The sequence below is a fragment of the Heteronotia binoei genome, chromosome 15, assembly GCF_032191835.1.
Source record: "Heteronotia binoei isolate CCM8104 ecotype False Entrance Well chromosome 15, APGP_CSIRO_Hbin_v1, whole genome shotgun sequence".
Classification (NCBI taxonomy): domain Eukaryota; kingdom Metazoa; phylum Chordata; class Lepidosauria; order Squamata; family Gekkonidae; genus Heteronotia; species Heteronotia binoei.
Genome location: NC_083237.1, coordinates 41,076,523 through 41,096,373, shown reverse-complemented (window position 1 = coordinate 41,096,373; position 19,851 = coordinate 41,076,523).

Sequence of the window (19,851 nt, the reverse complement as noted above, 5' to 3'; positions counted from 1 at the left end):
CATCCCCAGCAACCTATAACAAAACTAAGATTGGAGCAAAGGGCGAATATAACCTTTAAAAGCCTGAGACCGCCAACGGCCAAGGCGCTGAATGGACGGAGCAGAATAACCCAAGGCTGTGGACATAGAGGCAGCTCCAATTCTAAAGGAGTGAGTACCAAACCTCACTCCAGACAACCCCAATAAAGCTAAGGCCCTAGACGTCACTGCCCAAAACTGATGTTTTGTCAGAGGGCTGCCTCCAAAATGACAAAACAGAAACTCTTCCCAGCCTCCCCGCACGGCCAAATAATTGGCCAATGCGGAAACTGGGCAAAGCTCAGCCAACGAACACGGACCCAAATCCACCACAGTCCCAAAGCCGTGCTGATCCATCTTAGATCGGCGGATGGTAAGAGCCACCTTACCCCCCTGAAACTTAATATCCCCTAGGGACAAGGCCCTGCCGGAAACATCATTCCTGGAGCTTGCCACCAATTCACTAATTCTAAGTGCCCCCCAAAAGGCCACTAAAGAGGCTGCGTGAAACAATACAGCCTTGAAATGAGACGCACAGACAGCACTCCACACCCCCTTCAAACCCCTAAGAATCTCGGGAGACATAGGGGTCCTAGTTTCAGGCCTAGACCCAATCTCTCTGGACTACCCTTCCAGCATCTTTCGAATACGAAAATCTGCTGTTTCCTCCTTGTACCTTAATGCCTTGCTAGCGAAGGCCAGCGCAGACATACGTCCCCTAATTGATCGCACGGCCAATCCCTTACCTTTTAAGGAAACACAATAATGGAGCAACTGCTCCACCGGGAGGGGCCAAACAATGTGATACTCTACCTTGGCCCTAAAGTCTTCAAACTGTCGTACAGCACGTTCGTAAGACTTCCTAGTGCTGTAGCAGCAACCTTAGCTGCTGGTGGTCAGGCAGAAACAAGGCCACAGGCAAAATCAGGAAGAAACAGCGGTTTATTTAACGTGTACACGGGCCTCAGACCAGACTCATGTCTGAACACATCTGGGAGCCCCGATTGCAGGAAGGTCTACAGTTTTATAGTCACAGACAATCATTTCCAGTAAACACTCGCCCAATTACAGGAAAGGACAACCCCACATCCTATACATCATTACAAGCGTCATATTACTAAAGGAACAAGGAGGAGACAGGGAGGGTCTTTCCATACATGGCATTGATGTTGCTAACACTCTTGCAGCAATATCCTTCATAAAAAACACATTTGCCCCTTTGACCTGATCCCAAGATTTTCCGAGGTATATGACTCAATGCTTATTCCAGCAAGCTTCTAGCTCCTCTATTAGGCAGTTTGCGGTGAGCCACTGGGTCAAAGATTAACTTCCTCTTTTGCTGCCTTACGCTTCTCTTTCCATACTTTCGCAATCTTGAAGGATTATTTCAGAAACACTTAGCAAGCATTTTAAAATCTCTTTGCCCTTTTGCTTTCTTGCCCTTGTGCCTAATTAATGGCCTTCAATTTACCTTATTTAATATATTTTTATTTCAGCCCCGCTTCATTCCCCCCTTTCAGGCTTACCTGATTTATCACGGTATAGCCTGATCCCGTACACACCTTTCCCGAGTTGACCTCATCATCTCATATACTGGATCCATAGGTACTGTTGTGTGAGGAATGGTTGAAGCTATGCAACCCATCCCCAGAATCTTCATGCATCCAGGCATACACCGGGCACACCCACAAAAGACCACACACATTAAGACTAAAAAGATAAAAATAAAAAACCCTTCACACAACCAGCTGAGATCTGGGAGCCAGCTGACCAACCAGTTGAATAACTGCTCCCGAATTAAAAGCTCTATCTGCACCCTGTGCTTCTTTAACCAAGCCCCTCAGGGTTTTTATCCCTGTGAGGAGTTGGCCATACTCATTAACATAGAAACAACAAACCTCTCCCAGATAAGCACAGCTTTCACCCTGTTCTGAAAGCAATTGATCCAAGACCCTTCGATTTTGAAGCACTTCATTTGCTATACTGTCTACCTCTTTTTGCAAAGTGAAGAGAGACAATGCGGTCCTCTCGAGTCCTTCCTGCAAAATTCTAGATAGGTTTCTCGTATAGATCTGCAAATCATGGACTCCCCATCCTGGTATCATGGACCATAAGAAATCCAAAATTCCTGAGCCCCTTCCTGACGCACTCCGGCGCTTCCTGGGCCTAGAGCCTTCAGGAGCAGCTGGGTTGCCTAGATTCAACACTTCATGTGCCATGATATCTTTACGGTGGTACCCTGCAACTGTTAAGTGCACCACTGAACACATTCCTTCCAAAATATGGGCAAATAGTTGTACCCCGTATCTCCACACACCCAATAGACACCTGGCAGGTCGATATAAATACCCTCAACAAGGGCATAAGAGGCATTACACCAATTATGAAACAGGGCCATTGTTTTGGGGTGAGTTGATGTTTTGCAAACCTGTAGGTATGCGAGACCCCCAAACCAAATAGAGGCATATGAGCCTTTCCACTAGTCAACCACATCATACCGCGAGTATTGATTTGTAAGGTATGGTTATGCTCCCCTGTCACTGAGCAATTAAGGCAAATCTGTGTATTATTCCATTTACCTTTTCCAAGATTCTCCCTAGTACAATCATCCCATGAATCACTGTGTTTGCACCTAGTGTGTAAATATGCAAAAGATCTGGAGCCATTGGTTTGCCATCCAACCTCGTCTAGGTCCAGGTGGAGGATATATTCACAATCCTCAGCCTTTAAATATCCTACATTTGGACCTGTGCCATCACCTATTATACACCAAAGGTATCGTTTCTGGTGCTTTGCCACAACTGGATGCAAATCAAACACTACCCCATTTGCACCTATTTGCAAGCTATCATGGGGGTTCCAAAAAGTCATATTTCCACCAGAGTTAAACTCTGTGTCATCTCTCTTCACCAGGCTTCTCAACATTTTACTTCAGTTAAAAGCTGACCAGACTCATCTGGAATCTACAGTCTCTCTCATACAGTCTCCCACACAGAGTAGTATAGCAAATATCAAACAGCCATTTGCTCCTCCAGCCAGCCACATACACAAGTTATTCCATTGAGGGGGCCTTCCACACATCATCCAAGTCTGGGCAGGGCAACCTCTCTTTGCCTTAAAACTCACCAGAGTTTCCACTTGCTTCTGGTAGCCATATCGGGGATTCTTTTGGCTATATAACAGAAGCACAGCTATGGCAGGTGCTTTATAACCCCAAACCTGCATGCAGTAATGGGGACAAAGTTGTTCCTGACTCTCTAAAACCAAAAGGTCTGTGTTTGGCGAGGCCCTCCAGCGACCAGCGCCGGCCTCTCCGCCGCCTCCCTGGCCTCCGCCTGCAGTGGAGGCCCGTGCACAGGCGGGGAAGGCGGCGAGTGAGGGAGGGAGCGTCCCCGCGCATGCGCAGAGCCCGCCACACCGCCGCCAATCGCCCTGCGCACGCACGGGGACGCTCCCTCCCTCACTCGCCACCTTTCCCACCCCCACGCGCGGCCCACCGGCTCTCTGGCTGGCTAAACTGGGACCTCTAATGGTCCCTGTATAGCCAGCCCGGGAGGCGGGAATTGGGGGCCAGAACCAGGACTTTCCCGGGTGACCGGGACGGTCTGGCCACCCTAGTTCCTGGGCAGTTGTACACTGTAAGGCTTTGGATTAGTATGGTAACAGATCATACTTTTGGACAATTAGTAAGGTTTTACAGAATATCCTGGGAACAAGAATACCTTCAAGAGCCATAATTTAGGAGATGTCTTTTGAAGCAAAGGATTGGTGGAGAGCATTTAATCTGAAAATTAGGGTGTGAAAATCAAATTTGGAATCAGGTTTTGTTGGATTAGTTTTGCTCACTTATCATACTAGTGACTGGGACACATACTTGGAATTTCAATTATTATGTCTGGCCCTCACCAGTGATTCTTTAGACACTACAAGTAGTTTTGAATTGATCAGTCAATTAAAAGACATTTGAGGTATCTTGATTACAAGAGTTTGCTGGTTGGCGTTTGTAGAGTGTGTTAATCCTTTTTAGTTGGTATTCTTTTCCCAATAAAAATGCCAAACTCCCTGTTTGAATTAGAACAGCAATAATGCTTGGCATTTGAATACCTTGCCAGTGGTGTTGTTAGGGTTTAATGATATTCCGTACTCCAATAGACTCTATGCAAATTGTAGTAACCAAATTGCTCTGTAGATGATATTCTTTTGGGTTGACCTGAATTTTCAGATTTGAGAGGTGAATTAATTTTTCCTATGCTCAAGCAGGATTCTATCTCCCTAGAAGCTGTCTTCTTGGTTACTAAGATATGAAGGCAATCAAGTAACATCCATTGTGGTTAAATTGTTGGCTGTTATAGTAAGATCACATTTCGCTATAAGAGCCCAGCTAAATCAGTAAATCTTAGGCTTCCCCTTTAATGTGTGATAGCTCGCTCTTTATTACTTTTATTGTGAAAATAGTAATTAAGTAGAAAGAAGTTATTTAAATACTAATTCTCAATACTTATGCATGCTGCACTGCACTCTTCTGCATGTTTACTCAAAAGTAAGCCCCATTAAATTCAATGAGATGTGCTTCCAATATTATGCAGATGGTGTGAAAATCTAATGTAATAGAAAATTAATTCTAAATACATAGACTTACAAATTTAGGGGTTACTTGCTTCCCAATATTAGCCAGTACTAAATTAATAAAACAGAACAATGTTAATTTCTCCCTTTCTCTCTCTCTCTCACACACACATCTGGCATTCTTAGACCAGTCACTCTTATGTCCACCAAGTGGATAAATAAACTGCTGGGGAAAAGACTGATTATTCCCAGGAATTTTTTTTATAACAGGAACTCCTTTGCATATTAGGTCACACACCCCTAATGTAGGCAATCCTCCAAGAGACTACAGGGCTCTTAGTTCTGGGCCTATTGAAGGCTCCAAGAGAATTGGCTTCATCAGGGGTGTGTGGCCTAATATGCAAAGGGGTTCCTGCTACAAAAAGCCCTGATTATTCCAATTTGATTTTTCCATTTTGCTCCTCATTTTAAGAAGGAATGTTTGTTTTTTGGCCTCCCCCCCCCCCAACACACAGTTGCCAGAGGCTGACATGCACTTCTGTCGCGTGGGAGGCGAGCTGGGAGCGCTGCTGTTTGCTGTGACTGGCCACTGGCCGGGTCAGCCGGGTCGGCATGGAGGTGGGGCGTGGCCGTGGGCTGAGGTGCGCGGAGCGGACGGAGAAGGCCGGAGAGAGCAGGGGAGGCCGAAGGGAGAGTGCCGTGCATGGCTGTGAGAGCATGGACGACGGCGCGCTTGAGACGACGAGAGTGCAGCGCGGTGCGACTGGTAGCCGCTGCGGACAGAGCCGATGGGAGTGTGGGGGTGATGAGGTCATGGTCGCTACAAGAGTTCAGCCAAACCCGACTGCCAGGAGCCCACCGACCAGGAAGCCCTGTACGGGGCGAACGGCGTGTGGAGGCCGGGTGTGCTGGGTGCAGGGGGCTGCATTACATCCCGAGGTGGTGATGGCAGAACCAGAATCCCCTCTCTATTGGGACTTACAAGGGCTCAATCTGGACTGCTGGGAGGACACAGGGGAAGTTCCATCTCTTCCTGGGTCACCTGAGCTATTGGGGTGAACTGGGCCCTTGGACAACAATATGCATTGGCAGAAACTCTGGCCACAGATTAAGAATACCCATGAGCACTAGCACTTTAAGAACTGCATCTGAAAGATTACCACCTAATTGGCAGCTTTGACTTCCACTCTCCACTGAGACAAGTAGTTTATATTGCTGGTAACTATAGAGACTGAAATTATTTAGTTAATTAATTAGTGATATTATTAATTGTTTAGCGCTGAGGGTTATTTATCTATTTATTAGCAGATTAATTTTGAGGCGTGAAATTGGGGGGCTTATTTATTAATGTGCTATTGAAGTTTTAAAGTTACCTAATCAATTGGAGGAGGTTTAGGGTTGGGGGTTTTAAATTAATTAACCATGGATTAAATTAATAGTGGACCGGCAATTTCAGGGATGAAGTAGAAGAAGGGGAGGGAGGTTAAGATTAGGATAATATGTGGGGGGAGAAGAGAAGAAAACTCGGTATTAGTGGAGGACATATCAGGCACAGGTGGGATGTCTGACTTGGGGATCCCAGTGCTCATGGGGAGGGGAAGGTATGATGGTGGGAGCAGACAGAATGATAAGGGAAGGAGGCGGAGACAAAACAGTGCTCGGCCCCCTTCTGGCCTGCGTCCCATCCCGACAGTGACAGGTAGTGGGGCTAAGAGGAATAGCCTGTCTCCGTCATTGGTGTTATGTAATGCCAGGTCCATAAACAATAAGACCTCAATCCTTAGGGAATTCCTGCTTAAGCAGGATATGGACCTGGCTTGTGTGACCGAGACCTGGGTGCAAGATGGGGAGACGGTGGCTCTCTCCCAGATGACACCCCCGGGTTATTCGGTCTTTCACCAATCACGGACAAACGGGCGGGGGGAAGGGGTGGCGCTATTCATACGGGAGGATTACTCCTTCAGGGCTCTCCCGTCCCCAGCGATCGATGGTTTAGAATGTGCCAGTTTGGCGTGGGATGTGGGGGAGGGGTTGGCGATTTGGCTGGCGTACCGTCCGCCTAACACACCGGCCAATGCCTTACCATCCCTGATGGAGGCCATGGCAAGCTGGGCGTTGGAGTTCCCAAGGCTTATAGCCTTGGGTGATTTCAATGTCCATGCGGATGACATGGCCTCCAATCGGGCGATGGACCTAGTGTCTTCCATGGCGACACTGGGACTCTCCCAATTTGTTACCACTCCCACGCATCAAGCCAGGCACATGTTAGATTTGATCTTTGCGTCCGGGATTTTGGTGGACGACATCGCTGTAGAAGCGGGGCCATGGTCGGATCACCTAGCCCTCAAGGCCCATGTGGGTGCGCCACCCCAACCCTGTATGGGTGGTGAGCCTATTTTGGCTTGCCCGTGGAGTCTGATGGACCCCGAGCGGTTCCAAATGGCTCTGCGGGACCCCTGGCCCCCTAGCGATTCCCTTGATGACCTGGTAGAGGCTTGGCACGACAGGCTATCTAGGGCCATCAATGAGATTGCACCCCGCCGTCCTCTGCGTCCCCATATTAGGCTGGCTCCATGGTACACCTCGGAGCTGCAGCAGCTGAAACAGGGACTCAGATGACTAGAGAGGTGGTGGCGGCATACTCGTGACAAAGCGACAAGAACATCCTACAGAACATTCATGAAGTCTTATGAGATGGCAGTCAAGGCCGCAAAGAAAGATTACTTTGCGGCTAGGATTGCGTCTGCAAATCCGCACCTGGCACAATTATTTAAGATAATTGAGAATTCGATAACTCTGCCTCAGACCAAATGTGAGAGAACTAGAAATAGGCTGTGAGGCTTTTGCGAAATTTTTTGCAGACAAAATCTCGTCTCTCCGCCAGGACTTTCCCGCCACGTTGGATACAGTACAAGAACCCGAGGCTCCGTGCCTATCTTCTGATTTCATCTTGGACCACTTCGACGCACTTAGCCTGGGGGAAGTCGATGGAATTCTCTCTACTGTGCGCCCTACAACTTGCGTTCTTGACCCATGCCCCTCCTGGCTAATTAAATCTTGCCAGAGGGAGCTTAGATATCCTGTACGGGATATCATAAATAGATCCCTCTTGGATAGGCAATTTCCAACATCCTTGAAAGAGGCTATGGTCGCCCTCTCTTGAAAAAAAGTACAGCAGATCCGGCCGAATTGGCAAATTACTGACCGGTCTCGAACTTACCATTCTTAGGTAAAGTTATTGAGAGGGCAGTGGCGTTACAGTTGCAGAGTTTCCTGGATGACACTTCCACCTTAGATTCCCACCAGTCCGGCTTTCGTCCAGGTCATGGGATGGAGACAGTGCTGGTCGCCTTGGTGGATGACCTCCAGCGGCATCTGGATCGAGGCAGTGTGGGGTTGCTGATGTTGTTAGACCTGTCGGCTGCGTTCGACACGGTCGACCATCGGCTACTGGCCTGCTGGCTCGCTGACGCAGGGATTAGGGGGTCAGCCTTACAGTGGCTTTCCTCCTTCCTCGACGTACGGGGACAAAGGGTGGCAATTGGGGGAGAGCTGTCCCGGAGGCACTCACTAGTGTGTGGGGTGCCACAAGATGCAGTTCTCTCTCCGATGCTATTTAACATCTACATGCACCCCCTTGCCCAGATTGCTCAGAGGTTTGGGCTTGGGTGCCACCAATATGCAGATGACACCCAGCTCTATCTACTAATGGACGGCCGGCCTGACTCCGTCCTGGAAAACCTGGACCTAGCACTGCAGGCCATGACAGGTTGGCTCAGGCTGAGTGGGTTGAAGTTGAATCCAACAAAGACAGAGGTCCTTTGCTTGGGCCGCGGTGCCCTGGGAAGGGAAATCCCCCTTCTGGTTTTTGACGCTGAAAGAGGCCCATAGGGTCAAGAGCTTGGGGGTTCTTCTGGAGCCTTCATTATCAATGGAGGCACAGATAGCGGCCACTGCCAAGTCCACATTTTTTCACCTTTGACGGGCGAAGCAGTTGGCCCCCTTCCTTGTGCATCGGGACCTAGCAATGGTGATCCATGCAACGGTCACCTCAAGTCTGGACTACTGTAACGCCCTCTACATGTGGCTGCCCTTGTGCTGAACCCGGCGGCTGCAGCTAGTGCAGAACACGGCGGCTAGGCTGTTGTTGGGACTCCCAAGATGGGAGCACATACAGCTGGGGCTGCGCGGACTGCACTGGCTGCCAGTGTTGTACCGAGTTTGTTACAAAGTGCTGGTTATTACCTTTAAAGCTCTATATGGCCTAGGACCTGCCTACTTGAGGGACCGTCTTTCCCCATACGAACCCCAGAGAGCGTTGAGGTCAGCTGAAAAGAACCAGCTGAATATCCCTGGGCCAAGGGTGGCCAGATTGAAGACTGCTTGGGACCAGGCCTTCTCCATTGCAGCTCCACTACTGTGGAATCAACTCCCGAAGGAGGTGCGGGCCCTGCGGTGTCTAGACCAATTCCGCAGGGCCTGCAATACCTACCTCTTTAAAATAGCCTTCACTTAATACCGAGCCAAGAAAGTTTCGCTGGATATATTTTAGCCACTGAATTTTATAGAGGATCTGAGTCATAGCACCATAATGTTAATTTTAATACAAGTTGATTTAATGATGGTTTTATAAAATTGTAATTATCGTGTATTATGGTTTTATTGTACATTGTATTTATATGTTGTGAGCGGCTCTGAGCCTGCCTCGGTGGGGAGGGCGGGATATAAATAAAATGTATTATTATTATTATTATTATTATTATTATTATTATTATTATTATTATTATTATTACTGAAAAAGTTGTATTAGGATGTGATGAAACTAACCTGCTTTTGTTTTATTGTGTCTTGAGCTACATCGTTTTCCAGGCCACTGCCAAATTCACTATGACTATCTTTGCCAGAAAACTACTAAACAGTTTCACTGAAGCCGTTATTATCACTTTAAGCATTTTCTAGTTTGTGCTGTTTGAATGCCTCTTGTTCTAGCTTTTCTGTGATGAGAGATGATCCTCTCTATGTGCATTTCCAGTGCTGGGCTCATAGACTGTATCTTTTTGCCTAAATATTACATAACTGTAATAAAGCCTAAAACAAACCATTTATTTACTTATTTATTTACCTTAAATTTATATGCCGCCCTCTCAACATATGAACTCTGGGGGCTCACAGTCGTAATACGACAATACCTTATGATCATAAAATCAAACACATATAAACAATTTTAAAAGTTAAAAATGGTGCTATAATTTTTTTTACATAGGCAGTCCAGCTTCATGTTGGTTCCTTTGGTGTCTTATAGATAGATGGTAGTATTCAGTGATTTGATGGTGGCAGCTCCTCACACATTTAATTACCATAGGTTGCCAGAAAACAAGAACTGATGAAGAAGGGGGTCTCTTCCAGCTTTAAAGTGTACCAGAAGTAGTATGAGCTTATATCAAACTGCTTAAAGATAAATTACCTCAGTTTTGCATAATTTATTACCTCCAGGCATTACTTCTCAGGAATTTGAGTGCTTTCTCTCTCTCCTATCTATCATATCTATAGCTACCACTTGTCTGTCTGTCTGTCTATCTGTCTGTTGCTTTCTGTCTATCTTCTTCATTATCATCATCAACCCATATTCAAATGTGATGCTGGGGGTTGGAGGCAGAATTTAATTGAATGAGATGAAGCCCATCATTTCTGGGATCTGAGATAATAGCAATGACGTCAGTCATTTTTACCCTGAAGTTCAATCATATCCCAGTATTGCACACAGAGACAAGCCTTAAGTAATTATAGCACACAAAGTATTGTGTATAGATTTTACAATGTGATAGCAGTAAAAAAAGCTATATGGTTAGTTGATTTTGTCAACTGAAGAATATGTGTGTGATGCAAAATATAAAGGCTATTCCTCCCTAGGTTTCCTGACACAACTTTATCTTGCTTTAACAGGAGAAGGCCCAAGCTTAGTAAGCTCTATTGTTAGTATTTCCAATTGTTATAGCACTTTCTGTTGTTATAATAAGATAATCAATAATCTCCAAGTAAGGTTCTCCACGTAAGCTTTGGAACAAAAGTTGGTTAGAGCAGAATACTTCCATCTCCCTTCCTCCATTTGATCCTCACAGCAGTCCTGTGAGGCAGAGAAGGATGAACAAGTGAATGGTTCAAGGTCACCCAGCAATTTCTATGATGAGCAGGGATTTGAATCTGGTTCTCCCTGATCCTAGTCCCACTCTCTATGAACTGTGCCATTATTCTGGCCAACTAATGGCTCTTTCTATGCATCTGATAAGCAGCAGCTATAGGAAAACCACTGAAGAGAAGAGATAAAAGTGACATAAATGGGAATCATAATTTCTAGCTCAGATAGAAGAAACTTCAGGGGTTGACTACTGTGTTAGTACTAACAACAAAGATATTGATTTGGTTGAATTGGTACTGCAAGAGTACAAACTTCAATGACATCTTTAATCATATGACCAAAAGCTTTACTTCCACTGTGGCTCCAAACTAAGCTCCTTAGTCTGATGTTAGTTATTACTAACAATACAAGAGTTTCCATTTTTAGACATAACAAGTAAGTGTCGTTGAACAATACCACAGAGACAGCAGAGATTTAATTTGATTATCCTGTAATTATCAAAAGAACCGTAGTTAATTCTTCTACATAAATCCTCTGTGGAAAACGCATGACCAGTTTTTTTTTAAAAAAACCACCTTATTACAAAGAGATTGATGGATAGTATCAATATGCCCTTGTTTATTTCAAAGGTAAAAATAGGCAGAAACCACTTGGGCCTGACCTGAAGGCAGTCATTGCAAAGGTTCATGATTCTAGTCAGGCTATTGCACTCCAGGAGATTATTATCTTATTATAAGGAGGTGGGCACACAGCTAAAAAAAGAAAGTGCTAGTACTATAGCACCGCTATAGTTATGTGAGTAGTATAGAGGCAAAATGAGAAAACTGTTTTCAGAGACAGCTTTTGCAAATAGGATAGTGATAGTGCTGATGTTACTTCTTTTTGCTCGTGTGGTAGGGAAGGTTTGTGTTCTTCATTGTGCAGTGGAGGACAGCTATCCTATTCTTCATAAGTACGTTCATCCAGGAGACTTCATCATTGGTGCCATTGTGTCTTATACCCACTTTGTCACCAGTCCAAAGGACTTCAAGCGAAAACCTCTTGGGATACTGTCTGAAGAGGTTGTGTAAGAAATTTGAGTGCTTTTTTTCTTTATTATATATGTCTTGTAGCTGAATAACCTTATGGCAGTCTTGTCTGTTTGTAATGTTGACACAAATTTTGGATCTATCATAATGTCTAGTCTTGAAATATTCCTCGGATCATTTTCCTAGCAGATCAGATTCAAGCCTAGATCCTTATCATTCTGACCCCAATTTATTAATGTAATGGTACTTTGACCATAGTGAAGCATGAATTGAAAATAATTCCTCAGGGTCACCATTCTCTACCAGGATCAGAGTAGTAGGAGTTAATCTAAGGGAAGAGCTTGGTCATGTTCATATGCAAACTGATAATTTGTAAGATGTGAGACGTTGGCACATAAGTATATGTGGAGTATGGAATGTTCTTTGGGTTGTTTTATCTTGGATTCTAGTAAGGTGAAGCAAATGAAAATGTACAACATCTGTTATCACATAGAGATAAAATGGCCATGCTTAGACCATAGTTTAAAAAGAACCGTCGTTTTAAAAGATACAGTTTAAAAAGATACAGCTAAAATCATTTGTCAGAACAAACATGGCTACTAGTTTGACTCTTTGCTTACTTAAAGATCCTACCACTTTTCACAAAGTCTATTAGGCAGGTTCAGGGTTACAGGTAGATCAGGCAGTTATAGTTAACCTTGTCACCTTGCCTCCTTTAAAGTATGTGGAGAACTTTGAGCATTTCAAATAGAGATTCTCTCCCTCTCTCATTCACAGAGACATGACCAGACACTTCACAGAGCTATTGCACTTGGGACTGACATGCTGCTTCAGTTTCCATAGCTATTGGCAGGCATTTGGAATTCTTTGTCACAAATTGACTTTTTCCAGTCTGTGTGAGTCTGCTTCTTCTGCCACATGATGGTTTTAAGCTTCTAACTCTTTCATTCAGCCAGATCTCACTCCTACTAAACTAATGGCTTTTAACTGTCAGCTTCCCCCCAACACTCCACCTGATCATTTGGTCTCTCTTAGTGGGAGATGGAATATAACTTGTTCATCACAACTAACTTATCTCTTTTTCTCTGAATCATAAGATTAATTAAATCGATATTAATACTGCATTTAATAATGTGGTTATACTGCAGGAGTTCAAGGACAATATTCATTAACTTAATAAATTATAATAAATCAACAACAAATAATCGACTTGATTTTAAGTTTTGTATCTGGGTTGTCAGCTTCAAGTATATATGATACCATTCTTGTATTAATTTATGTTATATTATACTGTCTGAAATTGTAAGTAGCTATGAAACATAGACATTAAAATAAGGTATGCTAGATGGGATCTAAACACAGCCCCAAATAATAGTAAAATAGAGAATAACAGTAAGGATCTTTACACAATAAAGCAACAAAATGAAATTGTATTAAGACATAAGAATAAATCTAATAATCACCCTGAGAAATCTTAAATCTAAAATAATAGAAGAATGTTCTTGTGCTGTAAATTCAGTATGAATATTTTAGGAATTGTGACTCGTATAAATGGATGGACGAATGAATGATATCTGCTTAATGACAGGCTGCTTTAACATGGAAAGTCTTTATCTAATGAAGACTTTGATATTTGTACATTATCCATTTTTTTTAAGATTCTGGAGTGATTTACTTTGAATGATTTACTGATTGCATATTTCAGAAAGATAATGTATGACTCCTATGAATGAGTGAATAATCATGTGCTTGCAGCCTGCAGCATAGCTGCTAGGCTGCAAAAAGCACGAGTTTGCTTCACGGGACGGGAAGAGTCAGGGGGTGCAGACTGGGAGGCATGGTCTAGCTGATTAATGGCTGGATCCGCGTTCTCCTCAGTCTGCGTCGGGTGAAGCGATCAGCTGCACGGACGTCTGGGGGCTTCTCGTGCTGAGGGCTCCTTTGAAGGTGCGGCAGCGCGGTTTGGGTCACGGCGGCTGTGGATGTGTCGGGGGACATCGGTTGTGCTGGATCATCATCAATTCGGCTGAGTTGTTGGGCATTCGGAGGGCCTGTTGGGCTAGGTTCTGGGTGTTTTAGGGGTCTGAGGCTTATAGGATGCTTCCCAGGCGGGTGGTTTCTGATGGTGCAGCTGTGTGGGGCTTGTTTCCCTGGTCCTGGGAGCCTTTAGCAGCGGTCCCAGGTATAGCGGGGACCCCTGCTGTGAGCCTGTGGGGACCTTCTTTGTGGTTAAGCTGTGGTACAGTGGTAAAGTGGTCGTAGGCTCTGCTCACGACCTGAGTTCAATCCCAGCGCATGCTGGGTTCAGGTAGCCCGCCGTAGGTTGTCTCAGCCTTCCATCCTTCAGAGCTTGGTACAGGGGCGCCTAGTCTGCTGGGGGGTTAAGTGGAGGGGCCCTTTGGGGTTTTTTCTCTGCTGGGAGGCTCTGCTGGCGTCGGAGGAGCGGCCATTTTAGGGGCCTTCTTGCCTGTAAGCAGGGCTGTCAGCCAATTTGTGGCTCTTCCTGCAAGGGAGTGGTGTCGGCCATTTTGGGCTCCATAGTGGTTAGAGAAGGGGTTGGAGGAGCGGCCATTTTAGGGGCCTTCTTGCTGGTAAGCAGGGCCATCGGCCATTTTGTGGCTCTTCCTGCAAGGGAGTGGTGTCGGCCATTTTGGGCTCCATGGTGGTTAAAGAACAGGGTTATTAAGGGCGTCGCACTTACGCCATGGCAGGGGGAAAAGGGTCAGGTAAGTCCAAAGGGAAGAAGCCGGCCCCCAAGGTGCCGCCTAAAAGACCCCCACCTCCAGTGTCCTCATCGGATGAGGAAGGTGATGGGGTAGTGGAGGCAAATATTTTGTCCAGGTTGCGGGTGCTTGAGCAAGCATCTGGCTTGTCATGTCCTGGCGGTTTGGTTGATGATGGGGCGTCTAGAAGGGGTCGCCAGGCTAACATTTTAACCAGACTTTCTATCCTTGAGGGCAGGTCTGGTGGTGCCGCTGTTGATAAGGATGCTGGTTCCAATGGGGCTGACATGGGGACGGCATCGGCTGCTGGAGCGTTTGGAGTGGGGATGGCAGTGGTTCCCTCTGGCTGGTCGGGTAAGTTGCGATGCAATCCGCATGTTGGAGGTGGGCAGGCTTGGCCTTGGGGTCCTGCTTTAATGGCTGGCCAGGGTTTTCCCTCATCTAGTTCAGGTGTGCCTACTTTTTCTTGGTCAGGGTCCCCAATTAGTTGGCCTGGGTTTAGCGGTCAAGGCAGGCCTTGTGCAGGTGTTGGGCACCTGGGTATGGCAGGCCCCTTTATGGGCGCACCTTCCCCTTACGGGATGGTGCCTTTTACCTCTTTGCCCTTTGGGGATGTCACCTTACCATTAGGCGATCACCTTCTTCTGGCTATCTGTGAGAAAATATTAAAAGGGGAGTGGATATTTTTTCCTTACTCTTCAGGGAATTGGAGAAAAAAGATAAGGAGGAGTTGGATGAAAAAAAGAAAGAAAAGCTAAAAAAACGGAAGGTGGACAGAACCTGGGGTAATTGGCTTCCAGGTTTTTGCATTTATGCGGGGGTGATTGCCTGGGCCCAGCTATGGCGCGCTGCGGCCCTTTTTCAGTATCTGGATATAATATACAAGGGATACATGGCTTTTAGTGGCCCGGCATGGCTACAGTATGACCAAGAGTTCCAGATGAGAGCCTCCCTACATCCGTCTCTTCCATGGGACAGGATCCGCCAGCAGCTTTGGCTGCAGGTTATGTCCCCTGCTAGGCCTAATTTGGGTCATTTGGTAAATAGGTCTTCATCGGTTTCCACTTCGTTAGGATCTCCCCGTGGCGCTGTGGGGCAGGCGGTTCAACCTCGCATGCTCTGTTGGGAGTTTGGATCCCTTGGGTGTGCAATAGAAAGACGTGCCAGTTTAAGCATGAATGCCCCTTGTGTGGTGGGCCACACTCATACGACAACTGCCCCAGAGCATGGGGGCGTAGGAACCCGAAGAAGCCGGGAGGGGTGGAGGAGTTTTTCCAGCTAAAAAAGGGGCCCAGCCCGATAAGGGTGGGACCTCTTGAACAGTGGCTGGCAAGGTACCCTAAAAGGGTTGATAGTTTGTATTTGTTGGAAGGTTTTAAGTTTGGTTTTAGGATCTCTTTTCAGGGGCCTAGAGTTCCCTTTATGTCAGGTAACCTTAAGTCTATTGAGGGTTTGGAACAGGTAGTTAGAAATAAAATTGCTAAGGAGCTGGTTGAGGAAAGGATATTGGGTCCTTTCCCACATCCTCCAGTGAGTACTCTTGGAGTCTCGCCTTTGGGGGTGGTGCCTAAAAAGATGCCTGGTGAATTTCATTTGATTCACCATTTGTCTTTTCCTAAGGGCAAGTCGGTGAATGATGGGATCCCTGAGCATTTATGCTCGGTTAGATATACCAGCTTCGACCAGTCTATTGCCGTAGTGAGGCGTTGCGGGGTGGGGGCTGAATTGGCGAAGTGCGACATTAAGTCTGCTTTTCACCTTTTATCGGTCCACCCTAATGATTCTGAGCTTTTGGGATTTTCTTTTGAGGGGCAATTTTACATGGACAGGGCATTGCCGATGGGCTGTTCTGTGTCATGTTCGGCTTTCGAGTGTTTCAGCACATTTTTAGAATGGGCTGTGTGGGAGAAAGTGGGTTTGCGGGATGTCGATCATTATTTGGATGACGACCTTTTTGTGGGTCCCGTGGGATTGGGGCATTGTGGGCAGCTGCTATCTGACTTTACTGAGCTAGCGGCAGAGCTTGGGGTCCCTTTAGCGGAGGAGAAAACGGAAGGCCTGACCCAGAGGGTGACCTTCTTGGGGATTGAGAATGACACTATTGTGCAGTTGTCTAGGGTGCCCCTGCAGAAAATAGTGGAGTTGAGGGCTAGGATTTCTGCCTTTCTTCTTAAGAAGAAGGTTACTTTGTTGGAATTACAGCAGCTAGTGGGGCACCTTAACTTTGCTTTTCTTAAGAGGCTTTGTGATGCTATGGTAGGATTATGATTGCCTCAGCATAGAACTAGGGTTATTTGCAGCATGAGGGATGATTTGAGGGTTTGCCCCTCAAGGACAGAATAACGAGTCAGACACCAAGTGTTGGAATAAAATTGGGCCACTTTATTAATTAAGCTCATAAAACAGCAAGGGTACCCCACCAGTGGCCTGGCCAGGGCTAGGGGTCACTGCGACCGCTCCCCTGCCATAACAGGTGAGAGACCCAGCCCCCTGGCCAGAGCTGAGTGACTCAGCTCCCTCCAGGCAGGCCCAGCAGGGAGGCCCGCACCAGAGGGCCCAAACCCAGATGCATGTCTCTCCAGAAAGCACCCTCTAGCCGAGTCTCCCGGCAGTCTGCATTCTCCACCCGGAACTTCAAACCCCAAGGTTGATCATGCCAGACCCCAAATTCCCCAAAAGGGGGATGCTTCACAGTCCTCCCCTGGCTGCATAGTGCACTAAACCCCCAAAAACCTGCCACTAAAGTGACCGCCTATTTAACGGGTTATTGAGGAAGACTCAGTATGGGTTCTGCAAGGAAAGATCTTGCCTCACTAACCTGTTACATTTCTTTGAGGGGGTGAACAAACAGGTGGACAAAGGAGACCCAATAGATGTTGTTTACCTTGACTTCCAGAAAGCTTTTGATAAAGTTCCTCATCAAAGGCTCCTTAGAATGCTTGAGAGTCATGGAGTAAAAGGACAGGTCCTCTTGTGGATCAAAAACTGGCTGAGTAATAGGAAGCAGAGAGTGAGTATGAATGGGCAGTCTTCGCAGTGGAGGACGGTAAGCAGTGGGGTGCCGCAGGGCTCGGTACTGGGTCCCATGCTCTTTAACTTGTTCATAAATGATTTAGAGTTGGGAGTGAGCAGTGAAGTGGCCAAGTTTGCAAATGACACTAAATTGTTCAGGGTGGTGAGAACCAGAGAGGATTGTGAGGAACTCCAAAGGGATCTGTTGAGGCTGGGTGAGTGGGCGTCAACGTGGCAGATGCGGTTCAATGTGTCCAAGTGCAAAGTAATGCACATTGGGGCCAAGAATCCCAGCTACAAATACAAGTTGATGGGGTGTGAACTGGCAGAGACTGACCAAGAGAGAGATCTTGAGGTCATGGTAGATAACTCACTGAAAACGTCAAGACAGTGTGCGTTTGCAATAAAAAAGGCCAACGCCATGCTGCGAATTATTAGGAAGGGAATTGAAAACAAATCAGCCAGTATCATAATGCCCCTGTATAAATCGATGGTGCGGTCTCATTTGGAGTACTGTGTGCAGTTCTGGTCGCCGCACCTCAAAAAGGATATTATAGCATTGAAGAAAGTTCAGAAAAGGGCAACTAGAATGATTAAAGGGCTGGAGCACTTTCCCTATGAAGAAAGGTTGAAATGCTTGGGACTCTTTAGCTTGGAGAAATGTTGACTGCGGGGTGACATGATAGAGGTTTACAAGATAATGCATGGGATGGATAAAGTAGAGAAAGAAGTACTTTTCTCCCTTTCTCCCAATACAAGAACTCGTGGGCATTCGATGAAATTGCTGAGCAGACAGGTTAAAACGGATAAAAGGAAGTACTTCTTCACCCAAAGGGTGATTAACATGTGGAATTCACTGCCACAGGAGGCAAGTATAGCCACCTTAAAGAGGGGTTTAGATAAAAATAAGGAGCACAGGTCCATCAGTGGCTATTAGCCACAGTGTGTGTGTATATATAATTTTTTTTGCCATTGTGTGACACAGAGTGTTGGACTGGATGGGCCGTTGGCTTGATCCAACATGGCTTCTCTTATGTTCTAACAGCCCCTCCTGATAGCCAAATCCTCAATCCACTGCAATGCTCTGTAGGATAGGCAAAAATCACAACCTGGTCAACGCCAATCACCCAGGGTGTGAAAAAATTCCTACCCAGCTCCTCCAAAGAAGCAACCAGCACAATGCCTACATAACATACAGGGCGGGCGGGATGGCCGATCAACACACCCACGCAGACTGAGGAGAGTGCAGGTCTGGCCATTAACCAGACAGACCATGCCTCCCAGCCTGCGCACCCAAACGGACACCCCCTGACTCTCCCTGTCCGGGGAGGCAAACTCGTGCTTTCTGTAGCCTAGCAGCTATGCTGCAGGTTGCAAGCACATGATTGCCCCCCAAGGACGGAATAATGAGAGACACCAAGTGTTGGAATAAAATTGGGCCACTTTATTAATTAACTTCATAAAACAGCAAGGGTACCCCACCAGCGGTCTGGCCAGGGCTAGGGGTCACCACGACCGCTCCCCTGCCATAACGGGTGAGAGACCCAGCCCCCCAGCAAGAGCTGAGTGACTCAGCTCCCTTCGGGCAGGCCCAGCAGGGAGGCCCGCACCAGAGGGCCCAAACCCAGATGCACATCTCGCCAGAAAGCACCCTCTAGCCGAGTCTGCTGGCAGTCTGCATTCTCCACCCGGGTCTTCAAACCCCAAGGTTGATCATGCCAGACCCCAAATTCACCAAAAGGGGGATGCTTCACAGTCCTCCCCTGGCCGCATAGTGCACTAATCCCCCAAAACCTGCCACTACTAAGGCCAAGTCTCTACTTAGGGCTTAGCGCCCACCGGGAGGCCCAAACCTACCCGCAACCCTTGCTGTAAATCTCTCAGGAAAAGCATATTACCCTTTCCCAAGAGATGGACCCCATCACCCCTGTAGAGGTCTGGACATTTTGCCAAAATGTCCAGATGGGGCAAAGAGTGGCCCAACCCCACTTCAAGCATCTTTTAAAGTTCCTTGTTGGCCTTGTATCTAGCCCTTTCTATTGCTGCAGGGTCCAAAGCACAAAGCCATACCAGGTGGGGCAGCATGGCTGACCACACTAAGATGGTCCCCGGCTATCGCTCCCGAATGTGCTTAAAATCATCATGAGGCTGCCAAACTAAGGCCTTGCCCTTCAGTAACCCCAGATCATTACCTCCCAGGTGAAATATTAAGACCTGAGGAGGAGGACCCACTCTATCCCGAAACAGCAAAGGCAGCAAGCCCGACCACTGAAGGCCTCGGCGCCCCTGCCATTCAATAACGACATGCTGGCTGAGTCCCAGCTGAGAGCCGCCCGCAATTCTCCGTGCTTGCAGAACGGCCCAAAAC